The 20,434-nt window shown below is 47.5% G+C and overlaps 1 protein-coding gene across 2 annotated transcripts in view; it reads right to left on the bottom strand.

Moving 5' to 3' along the window:
* PXYLP1 (2-phosphoxylose phosphatase 1) overlaps positions 1 to 20,434 on the bottom strand; it is a 70,438-nt gene that overhangs the window by 45,689 nt on the left and 4,315 nt on the right. Inside the window, exon 1 of one of the 2 annotated variants that reach the window (XM_021710707.1) lies at positions 5,071 to 5,099. The exons of the other annotated variant lie outside the window; for it this stretch is intronic. The gene's annotated coding sequence lies outside the window, so the exon portion shown is untranslated. Of the gene's footprint in view, positions 1 to 5,070; positions 5,100 to 20,434 lie in introns of those variants that run through there. 2 annotated transcript variants of the gene reach the window in all.

Here is a 20,434-nt window from a genome sequence, read left to right as displayed (position 1 = left end):
ACCTCAGCCTCCCAAAGGCGCGGGACTACAGGCTGAGCCACCAAGCCCGGCTTGAAGAGGTTTTAAATATCACCTGGTTGGCCAAGCACAGTGGCTCAAGCCTATAATCCCAGCATTTTGGGAGGCAGAGGCAAGTGAATTGCCTGAGGCCATGGGTTCGAGACCAGCCTGGGCAACTTGGTTAGACCTCGTCTCTACAATAAACCTAGAAAAATTAGCCAGGAATGGTAGTGCTTTTATCACCAGATTTAAGTCCTGTGGTTGACCTGAAGAGAGGCTAGGACAGGTCAGAACTGGCACAAGGTCCTAGGCTGCTCAGGGAGCCCAGCCTATGTGGCTCAAACCCTTGCTTCACCTTCAAGTGGTACCCATCATGGCCCTTATTGTGTTCTTTCTCTTCACTGTGACAGACACACTATGTGGTAGATGCTTCTGTTTCAAGTGTCTATTCTTTCTTTCCTTTTCCAAACAGAACCCTGTGGGTTTCAGCTAGATACACGGCCAACCAGCAAGAATGAATACTTCCCAGACTCCCTTGCAGCTAGTTGAGTACATGAGATCAAGTTCTAGCCAATGAGTTGTGATTGGAATATGGTAATTCCAGATCAAAAGGAGGTAGTCTGTCCTGGCCCACCCTGACATTTCTTCTTCCTCCCTCTTTTTCCTCCCATGCTCTGAAACACTGGCATGATGGAGATGCCCCTTTCACCATGCGGACAGACACAAAATCCTAGTGGAGGACAGAGAAAAATCTCAGATGGCTCCGAGGGGCAAAGCCACTCATCTTCTTGGTTGCCCACCAGCTCAAATTGTTTTGGAAGAGAAAAATCATTCTCACAAACTTTCTAAGCCATTATTATTTCACTTCTGTTAAAGAAGCCAAACCTGGAACTCACTGTTAGCACTAAAGAACACTGGTCCTTCTGCATGGGGGCTCACTCGAGGTATGATGAGTGTGTGCACATACCTTCATGGAGAACTGCATCAGGCAGAGGATCTCATCGCTGACCAGACTGAATGTCACTCTTAGATGTGATATAAACGAGACTCAGTCATGGTAACCTTAGTTCGTTTTGAAATTTATTTTTTGTTTTGTCTAAAATATTTCACATATCTATAAAGATAGCGTGGCTGCAGGTAACAGAAAACCCTAGTTAATACCAAGAGACTCATCAGCATTCTCACATGACAAGTCACAGCATCAGGATGGCAGCTCTGGGGCTGGTTAATTCAGCAACTCAGAGGCATCCACAGGAAGGCAAGATCTTGCCATCTCTGTGCTCTGTGCCATCCTGTGTCTGTCCTCTCCCCAGACTGCTTGTCTCGAGGTCACAAGATGGTTGGCCACACTCCCAGGCATCACAGCCATATGAGGCAAAGGGCAAAAGTAGAAGGAAGCCTTTCCCAGAAACCCCTCCAACCAGGCTTCCCCTCACATCTCACTGGCCGAAGTGCGTGCCATGCCCATGCCCATGCCTAAACCAATCACTGAGACTAGAATGGACCACAGTGACTGGTAGAACAAATCAAGAAGTACCTCCTGGCGGAGGCCCATGCGGGGCAGGGGGGTTCAGGGGGGGAAAGGGAGGGGAGGGTGGAGTCCTGAACAGAACCAGGCTTGTGCTAAGAGCAAAGGAGTGAGAAGATATCCATAACAACCCGCAATTAGAGGTTTGACAACGGGCACAGTTATTCCAAAGAACGATTCTCAAACTCAGTCATTAGATGACAGTATCAGAACTTTTCAGATCTAGCAATCAAAGCACATACAGTCCTAATGATAAGTTTAAAAAAGCATCAGTGGTCCGGGCTCGGTGACTCAGCCTGTAATCCCAGCACTTTGGGAGGCCGAAGTGAGTGGATTGCCTGAGCCCAGGGGTTCGAGACCAGCCCGGGCAACTTGGCAAGATTTCGTCTCTACAATAAACAAAAAAATTAGCTGGGCATGGTAGCACGTGCCTGTAGTTCCGGCTACTTGGAAGGCTGAGGCAGAAGGATCGCTAGAGCCCAGCAGGTTGATGCTGGAGCGGCTGTGAGAGTGCCACTGCACTCTAACCTGGGCGACAGAGTGAGACTCCAACTCAAAGATAAATACACAAATAAAAATAAAAAAGTATCAGAACTGGCTTGCTAAAGTATAATTCAGTGATGCCAAACAGCAGAGCAGCATCCTACAGCTAAAGGCTGTACATCTGCCAATGAACAGACCTTTCATTCCACACTTTCTGTGGGTTTTGTTTTTTTTTTTTTGAGTTGGAGTCTCGCTCTGTCACCCAGACTGGAGTGCAGTGGCCGCTCCCGGCCACCGCAGCCTCGACCTGCTGGGCTCCGGCGATCCTTCTGCCTCAGCCTTCCGAGTAGCCGGAATCACAGGCATGCGCTACCACGCCCGGCTGACTTTTTGATTTATTGTAGAGATGAGGTCTTGCTGCCCAGGCGGGTCTTGAACCCGTGGGCTCAGGCAATCCCCTCACGTCAGCCTCCCAAAGGCGTGGGATTACAGGCTAAGCCACTGAGCCCGGCTACTTCCTGTGTTTTTAAAATATGCAGCATGGATTATCTACCTACCATCTCTTTCCAGGAAGGATTTGAGGCTGATAATCGGCAGGTTTCGTATTTTTAAATCCCTGGCATCATAAAGATTCTTTTTTCTTCGTTTGTGAACTGCACGTTCAAGCTACTCTCTCCTTTGAGGTTTTTTCCCCCAGCTCTAGGAAGGATAAACTTGTCAGGAAGGCTGATCATTTCTCAGGGCCAGAACAGACTAAAATAACTAATTCATCAAGCCAGGATTTTCACTTATGTACTTCTCAGTTATTTTTCCTGACATTTTAGAAGCCTGTGTTCTATCCAACTTAGCTGCTTTGCTCTTTCTTAAGTTTTAGAAGCAGCTACATCTGAAACTGGCATTATTATTTTAGAATGTCAAGAGCAGCTGAAAGTACTTCAACAAAGAAAGGAGAACATGCAGTTGGCATGATTTACTCACCACAAAGCCATTTTCAAAATATAGTTGGCTTTTTTTTTTAATTTTGCAAGCAAACTGTGTCAATTAAAAGTTTTTTAAAATGTCAAGGAAAGCACAAAAGGATTAAGCAGGCAGGCTGTAAAACTGGAAATGCAAGTGGTGTAGAGTGAAGGTTTGAATGATAAAAGTCAAACTTTTAAATCCTTAAAGGCAAAAAAAAAGCTTGCACAGTCCTGAGAACCATAACTGTGCAATATGACTCAGACATGCCTGAAAGCACAGGTTATCAAGATCACTCAGGCTTTTGATCCCTGCATTTCTATGTTAACAATATTGCACAGAAACGAGACTTTTTTTCTCCCTGGATGGATACCTACGTGGATGGGAGCACTCGTGTCTGCCACTGCAACACATTTTGCCTGATGAGGCCTTGTTCTGGCTGGGAGTATACTTACCCTGTGCTCACTGCCGGACCATGCTACAGCTCGATCAAGAAGAGGAGTGAGGTACCCAGAACCCTGTGAGTTGTCAGCACTGCCAGTGCCCAGTGGGTAGGAATACCGTGCCTTTAATATAAATTTTAGAACACTACTGTGTCGCTAGTGGGAGGCTGCCATGTCAGCATAGAACGAGCCCTCCAGACACAGAGGGGGGTCAAGCGTGGGTGGCTACCGGCTGGGGGGGCTCAGGCGGGCGGCGCCAGGAGCCCTCTGTGTGCAGAGACCCAGGGACACCCTGATTCAGATCCCAAAACAAGCTCTCAAAACTAATATTTCTTGTTTTTTTTTTTTTTACTCCTTTGCATTTATAAAGTGACAGGTAGGGCAAAAATAGAACTAAGAGCACTGTCACACAGAATCATAGACATTCAGCATGGGAAGGAATCTGAACCACAACTAGTCCCCGTTCTCTGACAGTTAAAGTAGGAAACAACACTCTTAAAAACTCCGAGGCTTTGACTGAGTTTAGGTTGGAGCTGTCATGAAGCACACGGCATGATGGTTGATGGTACTTAATGAGAAACTCGGGGGCAGAGGCTGTTGACGCAAGTAATTTTGAGAATGCAAAGCCATGCTTCTTGTTTGCACACCAGTTTCCATAAACTGAAGCTAAGTGAGCAAGTACTTATTCCGTAAAATCATCATCAGATCAAGCTTCTAAGCTGAGTTTCTTACTACGTCTACTATAATAACTAGGGCAAAAACTATCCCATAATATTCAGAGGCTTGCTTTGGTAGCCATCTTCCACGGTCTGTTAAATTATTGGTTGGGTACCACTGTGTCTGTTTACAGGGAGTCACCGGGGTAGGAATGTTTGTTGTAGAATGTGTTCAGGCTGGGTGCAGTGATTCAAGTCTGTAATCCCAGCACTTTGGGAGGCTGAGGCAAGAGAATTGCCTGAGCCCAGGGGTTTGAGACCAGCCTGGGCAACTTGGCAAGACCTCGTTTCTACAATAAAATAAAAAAATTAGCCAGGCATGGTAGCACGCGCCTATAGTTCTGGCTACCCGGAAGGCTGAGGCAGAAGGATTGCCTGAGCCCTGCAGGTCGACACTGGGGTGGCTGTGAGCGTGCCATTGCACTCCAGCCTGGGCAACGGAGTAAGATTCTGACTCAAAAAAAAAGAAAGATAAGAAAAAGAATGTCTTCAGTCACTTACAGCTGTGACCTCTCTCTGTTGGTTATAGAAAGTTGACTCTGCCCGCCAACTCTGTGATAATTAACCACAGACTGTCATATCACTGATCATGGCGTAACTGATTCAATCAGGTTGGAGCTCTATGCTTCCCCTCTTTAAGCGAGGAACAGATCTAAAAGTTTTGTTTTGTAAGACATCATTCTAACAGACAAGTTTTAAAGCACAATACAAAATCTCATCCTTCCAAGGACTACCTAAAATCCTCCTGTTAGGTGGGTCATCAGATTTCTATGCCTCTTAACAAAAATTTAAGAACACTGTTGACTTGCTAACAGGAGGTTGGCAGTGTCAGCACAGAATGGGTCCTCCTGCCCCTGGGGGGAGGGGTGTCACACGTGTGTGGTCCTCGGATCTCTGGCCTTTAGTGGCTTCTCATAATGCTCTAGGGATGTCGATCAAATACCACCCATGGTCTCCACGGCCCCACCTGTCAGGGCCTCACAATGTATCTCCCTCTAGACACCTCTCAGTCCCAAGCCTTAGGGACTTGAGGCCCGGGTCAGCTGGGCAGGTATCCAGAATGCCAATCCACAGAGGTGTTGTCTCCCACAAGAACCTGAGCTGGGAAATCTGTGGCTCGTGGAGTTTCCTGGGGCGGGGCAGGGAGATAAGACCCCAAGAGACTTGTGGTAAGCTGACACAGGTAGTGGGTTTGAAGACAAGGCAGAAATGCTCAATAACGCAGAGAATGAGAATGTGGTAGTTTTAGAGGAGGGGCACATGGTCTGTGTCACATCTCCCATCGAGAGGGGTTTCTCAGTCCCCTGAGTGGAACTTTGGGACTGCCTCAATGAACATAATGTGAAAGAAATGATGATGCATGATCTCCGAGATCAGGTCGGGAAAATCCATGCAGACTCTACCTGGCTCACTCTCTCTCCTGGGCTACTTGCTTTGGAGCTGTGAAGCCACCAAGGGAGAAACCACGTGCGAGACCACCCAGAGACAGGAATGCCCACGAAGGCCCTGTTGTCTTTCCAGCCCAGACCTCTGATATGTGAGTGACAATTCCAGACCAGTTACTACCTGAATAACTGTGTGAGACTCCTGGGCGAGAAACAGCAGACTGGGCCCAGTCTCCCTCCAGACCACGAGGATAACAGTAAAATGGTAGTTGTTTTAAGGCACCAAGTTTTGGGAAGATTTGCTACGCAGCAACCGTGAGCTCCAGGAGGCTAGGAATTTCTGTCCTCTTGCTCCCTGCATATGCGTCCCCAGGGTCAAAGGCAGTGTTTGGTCCAGAGGAGGAACTTAACTGCTGTGGCTGAATAAGGAAAGGGATAAATGAAAAGGACAGAGAAGAGGCTAGAGCCCCAGCAACCTGCCCTCTCTGTCTTTCTCTAACCAGCCTGCTGCCTCTCCCTGCCCCTGTGCCTTTCCCACCCAGGTGTCTCCTGATCATCTCCAGCATCCCAGCTCAAAGTTCACTTTCTCGGGGAAGCTGACCTTGAACTTCCCTGACCAGCTCAGCATCCTGTCCAGCACTCTTCAAGTCACCCTGTATTTCTCCTTCGTGACACTTGTCAGAACTAGCATTCCATGATCAGATGACCGGGCTGAAATTCCTGGCTGGCAGTCTCCTATGATTGACCTTAAGCCATGTGACAGCAGGCACGTTGTCTGTCTGCTCACAAGTGTGTCTTCAGCGCTGGACAAAGCCCAGCCCAGCACAGAGCTGGCTGACTGCATATCAGAACATTTCTGAAAACTGGCAACACACAGCCAATCTCATGACTAGGAAGTGCTAATTCTTAGAGCGTTCTCTTTATATTATGAGCTGGAGTTGACCTCTAGTTGCCAGCCTATCCTCCACCAAGCTTTCCAAACCCACTCACACCCTGGCTAACCTTACCACACAGACCCCAGGGGACCCAAGAGGTCAAGTGTCTTCTCCAGGTTTTCATAGTCCATCGGGGTAGAGTTAGAGCCTGAAAGCTGACTCTTCTGACTTGCCAGTTCAATACTATTTCCGTTATACCACTCTGACTCCTGGACATTTCCCCTGATGTTAAATGTCCTGAAACCACCGTAATCTCTTCATCCAAATGGCAACAAACTAAGCTGTGTGATTTTCATAGTGGAACATATGAAATAGGTCAAGCTTCTTAATACTTAACATAGAGTATACAATGTTCATCTATAACATGCGATCATGGCGATATCTCAGGGGCGTCTCTAAGAGATTAGCCCTTGAGCAGATATCTACTTCAGATTTTAATTTGATTCCTGTTTACTGGACAGTCCTTGTGCCAGTTCTCTGCAGGGGCTGTTCCTTCTGCATTCCTTTTTTTTCTGTGACTTGTCATTCCCAGGATCTTTGGAGATCAAGGATATAAATAAACTAAGATTAAAAAACACTCCAGGTAACCTACAATAGTTCAGTAGGACAGCAACCCTGAGCACCTGAGTTTCTGAAGACAGTGCAATGACCAGAGAAAATGGCCCTGACCTAATGTGAAAACCAAAAAGGACAAAGAACCACGCACTGCCTGATTCTAAGTGCTTTTCAAGATGTGTATGTATGCATATGCTTGGAAACTAAGAAAGAAAAACATATTTAAAATGAGATGGCATTTTTCACCCTTCAGATTGGCAAAAAAAAAATTTTTTTTAATCATTTATCTTTCATGAATGTTAAATGTTAGTCTCAAGGGGGATTATTATTTCATACATGGCTGGTGAGAGGGTTAACTGGAATGGTATTTGTGAAGGGGAATTGGTGGTCTTCATGAAAACAATAAATACATACACCTTTTGCCCCAAAAATGTGTATTTTGGGTATCCATCCTACAAATAATGCTCACTCGTGTACAAAGCAGCATTAGGGGTCATTATAAAAATCTGAAAACATCCAAAATGTTCATCTGCAGGGAAATAGCTGGAAAATTACAGTTGTCCACATGATGGGACACAATTCAGCCTTAAAAAAGAAAGAAGTGGGCTTAGGTGTGGAGGGACAGACCTCCAAGAAGTACTGCCAAGTTAAAAACAAAAGAGAGAAAGCAAAAGTAGCAGCATAATAGATACAGTGTAATCTCACTTAGGTAAAAACACACATTTGCATATCTCAATGTATCTACGCAAATTTTCAGAAAACTTCTAATCTTACAGAAAAAGTTCTGGCAGGAGAAAGCTTCCAAGTGAACAGCTGTCATCTCTATTATGAAGTAAGAAGAACTTCTAATATTTACTCATATATTTAGTGCTTTGTTTTTATAATATGCTGTATACAAATAGCAAAAAATGGCTAGTCATGACAAAGGAAAATGTTGCTTGCCTATTGTTAAGTCAAAAAGGCAAGCTACAATAAAGCTTGTACAGTTTGGTCTCAATGTTGTTATAAAGACTGGGCTAAGTGGTTTGAGGCAGGGTGGGAGGAAGGCTTTTTATTGTATACACCTTAGAATTTCAAACCTGTGTTACTTTTTAAAATGAATTGAAATAATTGCTATTCTTAAAAGTAACAACGACAACAACAATAACAACAAATAACAACAAGAAAAAGACACTGGAAAGTGGAAAAAAAAAAAAAAGTCCTAAATGTTATGAGTAGTTATGGCTACAGTTACAAGTGATCTTTTTTTTTTGAGTTGGTATCTCACTCTGTCTCCCAATGGCACAATCATGGCTCACTGTAGCCTTGACCCCCTGGGCTCAGGTGATCCTCCTGCCTCGGCCTTCCAAGTAGCTGGGACTACAGGCATGCACTACCATGCCTGGCTAATTTTTTTTATTTTTATTTTTTGTCTCTCTACGAACCCTAGGCTAGTCTCAAACTCCTGGACTCAAGCAATCTTCCGGTCACACGTGCTGGGATTACAGGCGTGAGCCACTGTGCCCAGACACAAGTAGTCTTAATTTCTTTTAAAACAAACAAATTTCGAGATGGAAGACTGGCTTACCACTCTTTAAGTAGGTGGTAGTATCCTGGAAGGCTTATTTTCTCACTTACATGTTTCTGTATTTTCCAAATTTTCTTAAACATGTATTACTTTTAAAATAAGAAAAAAAGAGAACGCTATAAAATCTTTTAAAATTATTTTAAACAATGTAGTTAATTAAGTAGGATCTCACAAGGTGGGCCCAAGATAAATTATAGAGAGACCAGTGGTTTTGAAACAGCATTCCCTTTCTACGACACAGCACGACACAGAAACTGATGCGGAATTCAGATGACAGCGCAGCTGTTCAGGTGGACTGGGAGGAGCCTCATGCCCCACTTTGAAGGAGCCCCACGCACCTGCAGAACCCAGGGCTCCAGAAACACCACTAGGAGATGCACACGCAGACTAAGGCTACAGGGGCCTGGAGGCTGAGGAGCTCTTTGTGCTGAGATGATCTGGGAGGGCTTCATGAAAGAAGCACAAACTGCACTACACTCCAAGGGCAAGGAGTCAGCAAGTGGGCCTGATGTGAGGATAAACACGTACAGTGGTAGAGGCAGGCTGTGAAACTCCCCCTCCAGACTGTGGATGACAGGTCTCCTGCAGTGATGACTCAACGGTGAGCACAGTGGAGGATGCTGGGGCCACACCAGGTTTCTGGAAGAGGAGGGAGCCACTGAGAGTTTCTGAGCACCCACGCCTGACAGGATGAAGGTGGCTTTATTGAAATGTCACCCTCAGGTGGTTGAGGGATTCACTTCCGCATATTCACCCCACCCCCCGAGTGGCAGCCAGAAGACAACCCCCAGTAACCTGGGCCCTGACATTTGCAGGTTTGGGGCTCGCCATTATGCAGCTGGTAGGTTTTGCTGAGATGGTGCTGTGCTCAGTCAGACCAGAAGGCCAGGCAGGTTCCAGCCCTCCTAGAGAGCTATCCCAGGGGCAACCCATATCAAGGGGGCAGTGGGGCTGGAGTCCCCAAGGCACAGCTCATGGTACCTGCCTGGGCCTCATCATCTGTAAATGGCCATTCATTCACTCTTTCAGCACATATTTACTGAGCATCTGTCCCAGGCCAAGGATACATATAAAAGCCAGGATTAGTAGTGACCAAACCAGTCCAAAGTCCTGCCCCCGTGGCCCTTATGTGCTAGCAGAGGGTGAAGGTATCTCCTGCCTCATGGGGTGGAGGAGGAAATTAGGAGAGCTGTGTCCTGGAAAGAACCTAGAGTCATGATCTTCCTCCTCCTCATCGTTATCTGCGTTCTCTACAGCATATGGACCAAGAAGGCCCTTAGTAAACAGCATCAGACTGTTCAGCGTCTCTGTCTACAGATTCAGATGAACCTACCTTGAAGCAAAGTGCTTTTCATTCATTCCCTGGCTTACACCAGTATGAAAGCTCCCTGACCCTGTCCAGAGCTTTGTCTCCCTGAACCCCACCCCCACTCTGTCCAGATCTGTCTGTACCCCATAGCCTAGCACTAAACAGGGCTGGAAGGGAGAATGAAGGAAACCACCTTTGGGACCATTCATCACAATGAAGGTAATTGACAGCTTTGCTAAGCCCTGGCTCAGTCCTCATTTCCTGGGGGAAAGGAAGCGCAAGGCTGCTGCTTCTCAGGCCAGGCCTCTCGCCACATGTGGATGTGAACACCTGAGGGACTGCTCACCAGTCTCTTGCGGGTCCCACAGAGATGCCCTGGCCCCTCCAGTCAGACCAGTCAAGGTGAGCCCTCACTTGTGCCAAGGCAAACCCTCACTTGGTGGGTTTCAGGGTTAAGTGTTTGTCAGTGTGCCCAATGGGGTGTGTATGTACAGGGGTGGGTAACAGGAACAACCAGGATACATTCCAAGTGAGTGGCCATAGGTTGTTGCTGTTTTTTTTTTTTTTTTGAGTCAGGGTCTCACTCGTTGCCCAGGCTGGGGTGCACTGCCATGATCATGGCATGCAGCCTTGACCTCCTGGACTCAGTTTATCCTCTTGCCTCAGCCTCTCAAGCAACTGGAACTATAGACATGTGCCACCAGGCTAGGCTAATTTTTAAAAATTTTTTTTGTAGAGACGAGGTCTCACCATGTTGTCCAGGCTGGTCTCGAACTCCAGGGTCAGAGCAATCCTCCCACCTCAGCCTCCCAGAGTGCTGGGATTAAAAGCATGAGCCACTGCACCCAGCCTGAGCAACCATAGTATTGGTAGGAGTCCAAGGGATAAAAAGAAATTGCAAGCCAACTTTAGAACCTCATTCTCAGGGCTCCAAGAAAAGTGCTCCATCAAAAATCTCCCTGGCAAGGATCGTGATATGTAATGACAGTTTCAGCTTTCCTCACCAACTACATGATGGCGTTCTGGTACCAGCCTCTATTTTTATAGCCTGAGTAATGCCCGGGCAGAGAACCAGATAAGAATCAGAGGCAGGGATAGGGCACAAGAGGTGACAGCAAAAGTGAAGGAGTCCCTGTCCTGCTCAGCCTCCAACAGTGGACCCTTTAGAGCAGAGCCTGGGACGGCAGCCAAGCCCTCCTCAGATTCTGGCCAGAAATCCTCTGCACACTCATCCCTCTCATAGCCCAGCCCGTGAGGTCCATGGGGGCTGGGTCCTCTTCTGCCTGTTCACGGCATAACCCTAGGTCTTGAACAACAACAGTGCTGGATAACTTTTCATAACTCAGGGTCTGTGCCCAGACACCTTCTTGACTTGGCTAACTCTGACTCATCCTTAAACTCAGCTCAAAGGCCACCTCCCCTGGAAGCCTTCCCTGATCCCAAGGTTGGGTGATGTCCTCCATTTTTTGGCAAAGAGCCCTCCCGTAATACTCATCAGCGTTGCAAGCTTTTGTGGCTTCCTTGCCCACCTCCCCCCGGCTGGGTGGACACAGAGCAAATTAAGCAACAGATGCTCAGCGGGTGTGTGTGGGAAGCAAAGAAGGAAGGAGGGAGGGAAGGAGGAGAGAGGGAACAGAGGGAGGGAGAGAGGGAAGGGGGGAGAAGAGAAAGCGGACCGAGGGAGGGAAGGAGAGAACTAAGAAGAAATGCTGTGGATGGAATAGACCGTCACAGAAACCTACAACAAACTAAACAAGAATAAAGCACTAAAATCCAATCCATCATAGATCGCTTATCAATGTTTACTCAGAAAAGGGATCGGGAAACATTAGGGAAACACTTCTCAATGAATTAGAGTGGGAATCAGAGGTCACTCTTTGCTGTGTCCTCTCCTCCCCTTTGGATGTGGGCTGCAGTGGGGGCTGGGGAGGAAGAGAAGCTTTAGAAGGTTGGGTGGGCAGGGGAACTCGAAGTGCTCATCAGCAAGGAGCTCTCACAGGCTCCCATGACCTTGTGGAGCTGAAGACCATTTCCTCTGGGGTAACTTCCAACCACTGAGGTGAATCAACTTGAACCCATTCCCATACAAAGAACATTCCCTGGGTCAAGAAGGAAGTTTTCATTGTCCTCCTTTTATAGAGTCATCTGGTCCAGTTCCCAAAGGTGGGAACAGAGCAGAGATTTAGAACACCTGGTCTCCTGGGAATGCATACTACTCTAGGCTTAAGCCTTCTTAGCACAGCATTTTCCTTCTGAAGACAACACCCCCAGTTGTCCCTCAATATCCATTCCTTCTTCCTTAACTAACAGAATCCTGATTTTGAGGGGGGGGGGTCAGTGTAGCAGAGACTGCGCCCTCATCATGAAAACTATCTCCTCTCCCTCCTGGGCACATGGCTGAACCAAATTTCCAGCCTCCCCTGCAGAAGGTGCGGTCGTGTGACTGAGCCCCAGAATGCCATCGGCAGTAATTCACCACCTCTGAGCCTGGCCCATAAAATCCTCCCACATACCATCCTCCTTGTTCCTTCCTCTTTAGCAGACTTAGGCAAATGAGTATCGCAGCCTTAAGAGCTGGGTCCCTGAATCACCTCTTGGAGGAGAGCCATCCCCAACCATGGAATAGCCATGTTGGACTTTGTGTGAGCAAAAAGTAAACGCCTACCATACTTGAGCCATTAAACATATTTGGTTTGTTTGTTTCAGCAGTGAGCCTTCCTCCATGTGCACTGCTGAATACTCACATGGCCCTTTCAACTAGGGGTGGCCATGTGATACAGTTGTGGTTGTGAAATGTCAGCAGAAGTCTGCTGGGTGTTTTGAGGGAAATGTCTGCATTTACTGATTAAAGGCACCAACGTGGCTGGCACCTCCTCCTTCCTGCAGGAAGACATTCTGTCATTATTAAGGAAAGGCCAAGAGAGTAACAGAAGTGTCGGTCCAGACAGGCCTCCGCTGTGGAAACCAACACCAGAAATTACCTTAAGAAATCTGGTTACATGAGAAAAATAAACCCCTATTTGCTGAAGCCACTGAGGCAGGCCTTTCTGTTACTTGAGGCCAAACACAACCATAACTGATATGCTTTGCGATCACTCATCATTCATTTACTCAACTTTTTGTTTGTGTTTTGAGTTGGAGTGTCACTCCATCATCCAGGCTGGAGTGCAGTGGCACATTCATGGCCACCCCATCGACCTGCTGGGCTCCGGTGATCCTTCTGCCTCAGCCTTCTAGGTTGCCGGAACTACAAGCGTGCGCTACCACACCCAGTAAATTTTTTGATTTATTGTTGAGATGAGGTCTTGTCAAGTTGCCCAGGCTGGTCTTGAACCTGCAGGCTTAGGCAATCCACTCGCCTCAGCCTCCCAAATCGCTGGGATGACAGGCTGAGTCACCAAGTCAACTTTTAGGGAGGCCTACTTCACACCAGTCCTTGTGCTAAAGGTTGAAGTTTCAGAGATGAGCTGGGCATGGTCCTGGGTCTCTAGGGACTCCTTGTCAAGTGTGGGAGGCAGGCCCATGAGCAGACAATCAGAACGCAGTAGGAACAGAGGCTGTGATGACACACAATGTCCCAGAGTGTGAGCATCGGTCGGGCAGTGGCGGCACGGGGTAGGGAGTTCCCAGCTCCCCTTCTGGCATTCAGCACACTGAGCAAACACTTCTTGAGCTTTAAAACAAGTCAAAAGAATGTGCTAGCCTCAGTCAGGCCAACTGCAATTACTTACTGTAAGTAGAGTCATTATACACCATCAATTAATGCAGCTGCTTCAAGATAATCAGCAGTCATTAAAGCAAGATGCACAAGAGGAGAAAAAAAATCATATGATGCTCACTTAGAAATGCTGGAAATTATGTGAACCGAGGACGAGACGGACTTGCTTAGATCTTCCTGCCTGCTGACGTTAGCCATCTCCCAAAATATACTTTCTTTCTCAGAGAAGACAGAGCCAAAAAAAAAAAAAAAAAGGAAGAAAGAAAAAGAAATCAACCATCCATGCCATGACCTTCAACCATGAATGGCCAAGCTTTGATTTTTCAGGTCCGTGCTTCCATTAGGAACTGTAATGGAGACAGACAAATTGGCAGCAAAAGAGAACCCTGTCTGAGAAATCAAGAGGCAGTCGTGACCAGAGAAGTTAGAACATCTGGGAAACACTTGTAAAATAGAGAAAAGGTTTCCCCCGTTAACTCAATTCTCCGTACACACAAAAGATTGGCATCACTTGCCATTTCTTTATTTTACAAGTGTGGGACAAGTATGTTGTTGTTATTGTTTAAAGATAACACCTCATTTACTTCAAACATCAGAGTGGTCTACCCTTGAACAACACAGGTTTGAACTGGGCAGGTCACCTTCACAGATTTTCTTCTGCCTCTGTCACCCTTGAGGCAGCAATGTCAACCCCTCCTCTTCCTCCTCCTCTGCCTACTCAACCTTTATGATAATCCACTTCCACTGAATAGTAAATACATTTTATCTTCCTTGTGATTTTTTTTCTTTTTGAGTTGGGGTCTCACTCTGTTACCAGGCTTGGAGTGCCCTGGCATGATCACAGTGATCACGGCTCATAGCAGTCTCAATCCCCTGGTCTTTTTCACTGTAGCCTCCTGAATAGCTAGGACTACAGGTGTAAAAATTTGCAGCACACCTGGCGAATTTTTCCTTTTTATTTTCTGTAGAGACGCGGTCTCTCAACTCTGCCCAGGCTGGTCTTGAACTCTTTGGCTCAAGCAATCCTCCCACCTCGGTCTCCCAAAGTGCTAGGATTACAGGCATGAGGCACTGCACCCAGCCCTTATGAATTTCTTAACAACATTTTCTTTTCTCTAGCTTATTTAATTGTAAGAATACAGCATATAATACATACAACACACAAAATATGTGTAAAGTGTTCATGTGATCAGTAAGGCTTCTGGTCAGCAGCAGGCCATTAGCAGTCAAGTTTTGGGGGGTTCCAAAGTTATACATGGTTCTTCAACTGTGGGGGTGGGAGAAGTCAGTTCCCCTAACCCCTGAGCAGTTCAAGGGTCAACTGTAGTTTTAAAAAGAGTAAGAATAAGCCGGCTGCCCGTTAAGATAGTTGACTATTGGTTTTCCAGTCTGACTTTTTGGCATGAAGTATTCTAGTGTACACAGAGTACAAGCTTCACTAATCACACTCACACGGGACCGAGAAGCGCTCAAGTTCCTAAAGCAGCAACCACAGAAGGGATCTCTGGTACACAGCCCATTGCTGGAGGCTCCGTGCCAGCTCCATGACGGCAGGTGATAGTCGGGCAGGCTGCCATACCGGAGTCTCTCTGCAGGTTGCACGGAGCAGGCGGGGGCAAGGTCTGAGGAGGAAGGATCTCCCTTTCCAGCACCAGTTAGGAAACCCAAGCCTAGCAACAGTCTTTTCAGGTCAAGAAGGTTCCGGTGACAGTAGACACAGGAGATGTTGCGTTACAGCTTCCTGCCTTTGGCTGGTCCCTTGCTTGCCCTCAGAAGCAGCTATGCCATTTCTCATTCAGAGAACCAAGTCTCTGATGGCATCGAGGGTTTCTGGGCCTGCTGAAGGGCCCGTCTAAAACAGCAGCAAGGCAGCATTCTATCAACCAGTGCTAGCAAACAAGCAGTAAATATCTAGTCTAGGGTCTCTTGTCATGCATCCCACTAACAATCTGTGGCCCAGAGGGACAGTTGAAACAAGAACAGCCAGCGTGTATTAGAGGCAGGCCAATCAAAATGAATGCCAGGTCATGTGACACCGGTGCATACCAGCTGAAGATCCACAGCCTCCTCCCTCACCCCAACGTGGTCTACCCCTTCCAGGCCACACCCCAGCTACTCATGGCCATAGTAAGTGGGTGGTGAGTGCCTGGAAATAGTTCTGCACTGCTGTTCATGCCCTTCACCAACTTCCATGAGGACAGAGACCCTGCGAGTTTTATCCACTATCCTGTATCTATCACTTTGGTGCAGCTGGTTGGCATCTAAAACGTCTTTTTGAGGAATGAATATGAAAAGCAGCTAACATTTTTAAGCATGCACAACGTGCCAGGTGCTGTTGTAAGCCCTCATCACGTACTGGCTCATTACGATACCATGAAGTAGGTATTATTATCATCACTTCAGTTTTACAAATAAAAAAACGAGGCCCAAAGTAGTTATGTAACTTGCCCAAGAGTACAATGCTAGGTATTTACATTCAGGATGCAAAGTTCATCTGTCCACAGAGTCTACATTTTTAATCACTGTGCTGTGTTGAATACACAACCAAATTCAGACTCTCTAGTATTAGAAAGTCATCAATGGAGAGGAGGAACTCTGACATCCACAAACCTTGAGAAATCCACTCAGGGAGTTTCTGGTGGTCCCACACATACATTGTTTTTGTTTGTTTGTTTGACTGGTAAAACACTTTTAAGAAAACCAATATCTACTTTTTACTCCAAAGCAGGAGACCGCCTGTAATTTTCAAATAACTATGTAACCACACTTGGCTATTAAGCAACTATGGCAGGAATATCCAGGTTTGCATAGTATTTCTCGGTTCAACAGATCTGAGTTCTAGGGGAAGCCTTTTAACCACCCCGGGGTCCCATCCCCCCATCCCTCAGAGATCCAGACTTGTTGGAAAGATCAAATGAGATTATGAACACAGTTGCCTATTTATATGGTAAGGTACTATATAAATGTCATATATGGTCAAAATAATACACTACAATAAAATAACGTGGATCAAAATTTCTAGTTAAGAATCTGTACTTGTCAACATTTCTATACTTGCCTGCACTTTTAGGAACATTTATATTTCTACTTCTCTGTGTTTTATTAACAATATTTAAAGTTTATTTCTGCGAGTCTGTGTTCCTCCATTATTATTAGTGCACTTCCAAACATTTCTGCTATGATTTAAATAACTTTTCTCTCCTGTCATCCAACTGCCCCTCTGTGCTTTAGAAGCATAGTTAACAAGACAGTCAATGTTTCATTCTAACTTCATATTCTCCTATATTTGCAGAGGACAAAATTAGCAAGCAAGAACTTCATTTTATTTTACCGTTGAAAAGTTCAAAATGATATTGCTGCTTCTCTGAAGGCCTGAAGGTTGGTGCTGAATCCAAGAATGAGGTAGGCCTAGGGAAGCCAGCTGTGGTTTTGTCAGTTAGAAAGACACAGGTTTTGAAATAATTGAGGGGTAGGACACACAGTATTCAAGCTATTTGTAAATTTGGTGTAACTGATGACTCTAACCACAAACACAAGTGGAGGGGAGGGGCGGGAAAGGGAGGGAAGGAGAGGGTATGGGGCTGTCAAAACCAAGTGCAATAATTTTCATTTTAATCTGTTTTATAAAGCTCTGGTTTCCATGCTATTGATTATAGCTCTCCTAAGAAACTTGGTCACACAAAGAGGGTGGCCCCGAAGGTGACAAAAGGATGCCCTGTAAACGTAAACACGAATGTGTAAGCTGGGGAAGTGACTCTGCAGATGTAGAGATTTCTAGATCTAGAGAGTTCCCCAGACTCTCTTCCATCCCAGAGTACCCAGCACAGAGGTGGTGCCACAGATGTACAGATGGAGGGTGGGAGGGAGGGAGAGAGAGGTGGAGGGAGGGACTGATGCCTGACAGATGGCTCAGCCAAGGGGCTGTGGTGAGGGCTGCCTCCTGACTGCAGGAACTACTCCACACAGCTCCTCCAAGTTCTTTTTCCATGTCTTTTTCATCACTAACTTCCTACATGCTCCTGGAATTGGGCCTCCTTGCACTTGAGACTGAATTTTTTCCAAAGCCAGTGGCTTCCCCAGCCAAAGCCCAAGAAGGGTGGGAGCAGCCTGAAAGTTCTGGAGTACAGAGCATGTGGCTCAGACAAGTGACCAAGGTCCTCCTGCCTTTTGGACTCAAAGCAGGCCCTGCAAGTCATCCCAGGCCCGCAGGTGCCTCCCTGTGGCTGCCTTGCAGTATCTCCAGGTTGAGAGTTTTCAACGGGCCCTCATCTACCTTCCAGGCTGCCCAGCAGGTTCAAGAAGAGCCTCTGGGATGCTGCTTCTATCAAAAGGTCCACCATCCTACGAGAGAGGCTGTTCTCTCTTCTTCACCCCCTAAGTACAGGGACACAGACCTTGTGAGCTTCTGCTCCTCCTGTCACACCCCTGGTCTCCCCCCCTCAGCATCTCAGGTGTGAGACGGCTCCCCAGGCCAAATCCAAGACCCATCTCACTCAAGCCACCATTCCAAAGGGGCTCACTCTTCATTCAGAAACTTAAAGCAGCTCAGCGTTCTTCCCCCTTGCTAAGCCCAACTCTCAGCTGTCTTTCAAGGCCTTCTAGAAACCAGAATGGTGGGTCCAGCAAACCTCTTTTCAAGTTACTGTGGGGCCATTTTTCCTATCTCAATGACTTTGCTCCTAGCTGGTAACCCCTACACCAGAGTGTGGGCACACTGCCTTACCTCCCAACCAAGAACCTCATCCTGGGGTTGAAATCTCCCCCTCTGAATTTTCCAGACCTTGAATATTCACCCATCCTTTCTCCTGCCCACTTCCAGATACTAGTATCTTGCTTTCTCTCTCCCTTGCCTTTCTCTCTCACTCACAGACCGCAGGTGTTAATTAAATCTCTTCTAGAAAACAGATTTTCACCAGCTGCAGGAATTCTGGGTAAGAGCCAGACCTGAAGACAGCAACCCTCTGGGTAAGAAAGATAAGCTCATGACAGCCAAGGGCAGTGGAGGTTCCCACATCCAAGTGACATTCTCAATTCTAGTCCTTCTCAGATTCCTGAAAAAAAAGGGGGGCATGGAGCAGGCCCCCCCTCAAGCCTCTGGCTGTGCTTCCTCGGGCTTGCCTTCGACAGAGGCAGGAGAGATCAACGTTGCCCCACCTGCCAGTGGGTCACAGCCATCTTTGGTCACAGACCAAAGCACCACCCCCAAACACCAACCTCCCTCGCCACAACAAACCAGCAAACCACACTGCCAGAAATGTGCCAGAAGGGACGCTCCCAGCCCACCACAGAAACCAGCTTTTGGGTGGGCAGCACCCACTGGAGTGAGGATAGTGCAATCTGAAGCAACCGGTGGGGCTCTGCAAGTGGCACCCTGTCTCCCTGGGAGCTTCCACCATCAGTGGGCAAGGAGGGGAGATGCCTAAGAGGGCTGGGACCACACAGCTCAGAGCTCCAGAGGGTGCAGCTCACCTGACAGCCTCAGTAGCTCCCCGGGGTGCCCATCACCCCCTCCCATCCCAATTCTGGGATGAGGACAACTGATTTCCTTCATGGAAATTCTGGAGTCACCATTGAGGTTACAGACCCAGCCATCAGAACCTGATCTGCAGACTGACCTCTCTGCTCCGACCTCACACAAAAAATGAGTGTGTCTCAAGTGAGATTTTATATACATAAAATTGATCTAATTTTATGTATTATATATTTACTTTGTTGTACTTAAGGATAACATTTTAGAAACAGTGTAGTGAAACAGAAAACCACAGGTTGTCCACTCAGGCTGATTCAAGAGGGAATCCATTTCTTTACTTGACACATACAAGTACCTAAAACATAGGGTAGGTGCTGTGCCAGGTGCCGGGCAGGAAGCTGGAACCACAGAGATGGTTCTATCCCTGAAGATGCTCCTGGTCAGAGTGGCATCTGACAGCTACTCATTACAGAGCAGTGTGGGGAGGGCTGAGAAGCCCGTAGGAATCTGTAGACACTCAGAGGAACCCTACTGAACCTTGGGCTCACTACTTATCTACTCAATGGTGAAGGAATATTGAGCTAATCACTATTCTAACCGATCAATAGTAAAAAGAGTTCCGGAGATACTGCAGTCCCACAAATGCTCAGAGTGCTGTCCTTTGAAGGCCTGGTGGCCAACCCTAGTCCCCGGTGCCCCAAACCAGCCCCCACCTCCACCCCAAGCACCAGTGAGGGTGGGCTGGCCAGAAGCCAATCCCTAAAAGAGAAGTTCCCCCTAGGTATTGCTTCCTCTGAAATAGGCAATTAATTTAACCCAAGACTTAATGAAAGCCAGAAGGGACGGTGCGGATTCATACACTGGCTCTTAGGCTGTCGCGGGCATCTCCACCTCTCTCCAGGGACCGCCAGGCTTTACGAGCCATCTGCTGCGAGCCCTCTTCCCACAGATGTCCGGGTGGGCATGCACACCTCTGAGCAGGAGAACTTGTTGCCAAGCGCCGACCGCAGTCGCGTCACGTGTGCAAGGGTGGGCTCGGCACAGCCTCTCCGCATCCGCGGGCCTTCGGCGAATGACCACAAACGACCCGGGTTCGCGGCGCCCTGCCCGGACCCCCAGGCACTCGCTACACTCCCCGGATCACAGCCCGATCCGACCCCGCACCTCTGCCGGTTTTACTTGTTGAATGCTTGCAACGCCTCCGAGCCTTCCCGCGAAGACACCGGCCACCCAGGCGGTGGCGACCTCACTCCCCCCGGTGCCCCCTCGCGACCGTGGAGCTGAAGCGGGGAAAAGATGGCTCCGCTCATCCATCACCCTCCACAGGTACAATCTGAAGGGCAGCCGCCGGCTCTGAGCAAACCCATC

Source organism: Carlito syrichta, unplaced genomic scaffold (genome assembly GCF_000164805.1).
Source record: "Carlito syrichta isolate Samal-C Ts95f unplaced genomic scaffold, Tarsius_syrichta-2.0.1 Scaffold297556, whole genome shotgun sequence".
NCBI lineage: Eukaryota > Metazoa > Chordata > Mammalia > Primates > Tarsiidae > Carlito > Carlito syrichta.
Note: the sequence above shows the minus strand (reverse complement) of the source record. Positions and strands in the feature narration are given on the sequence as shown.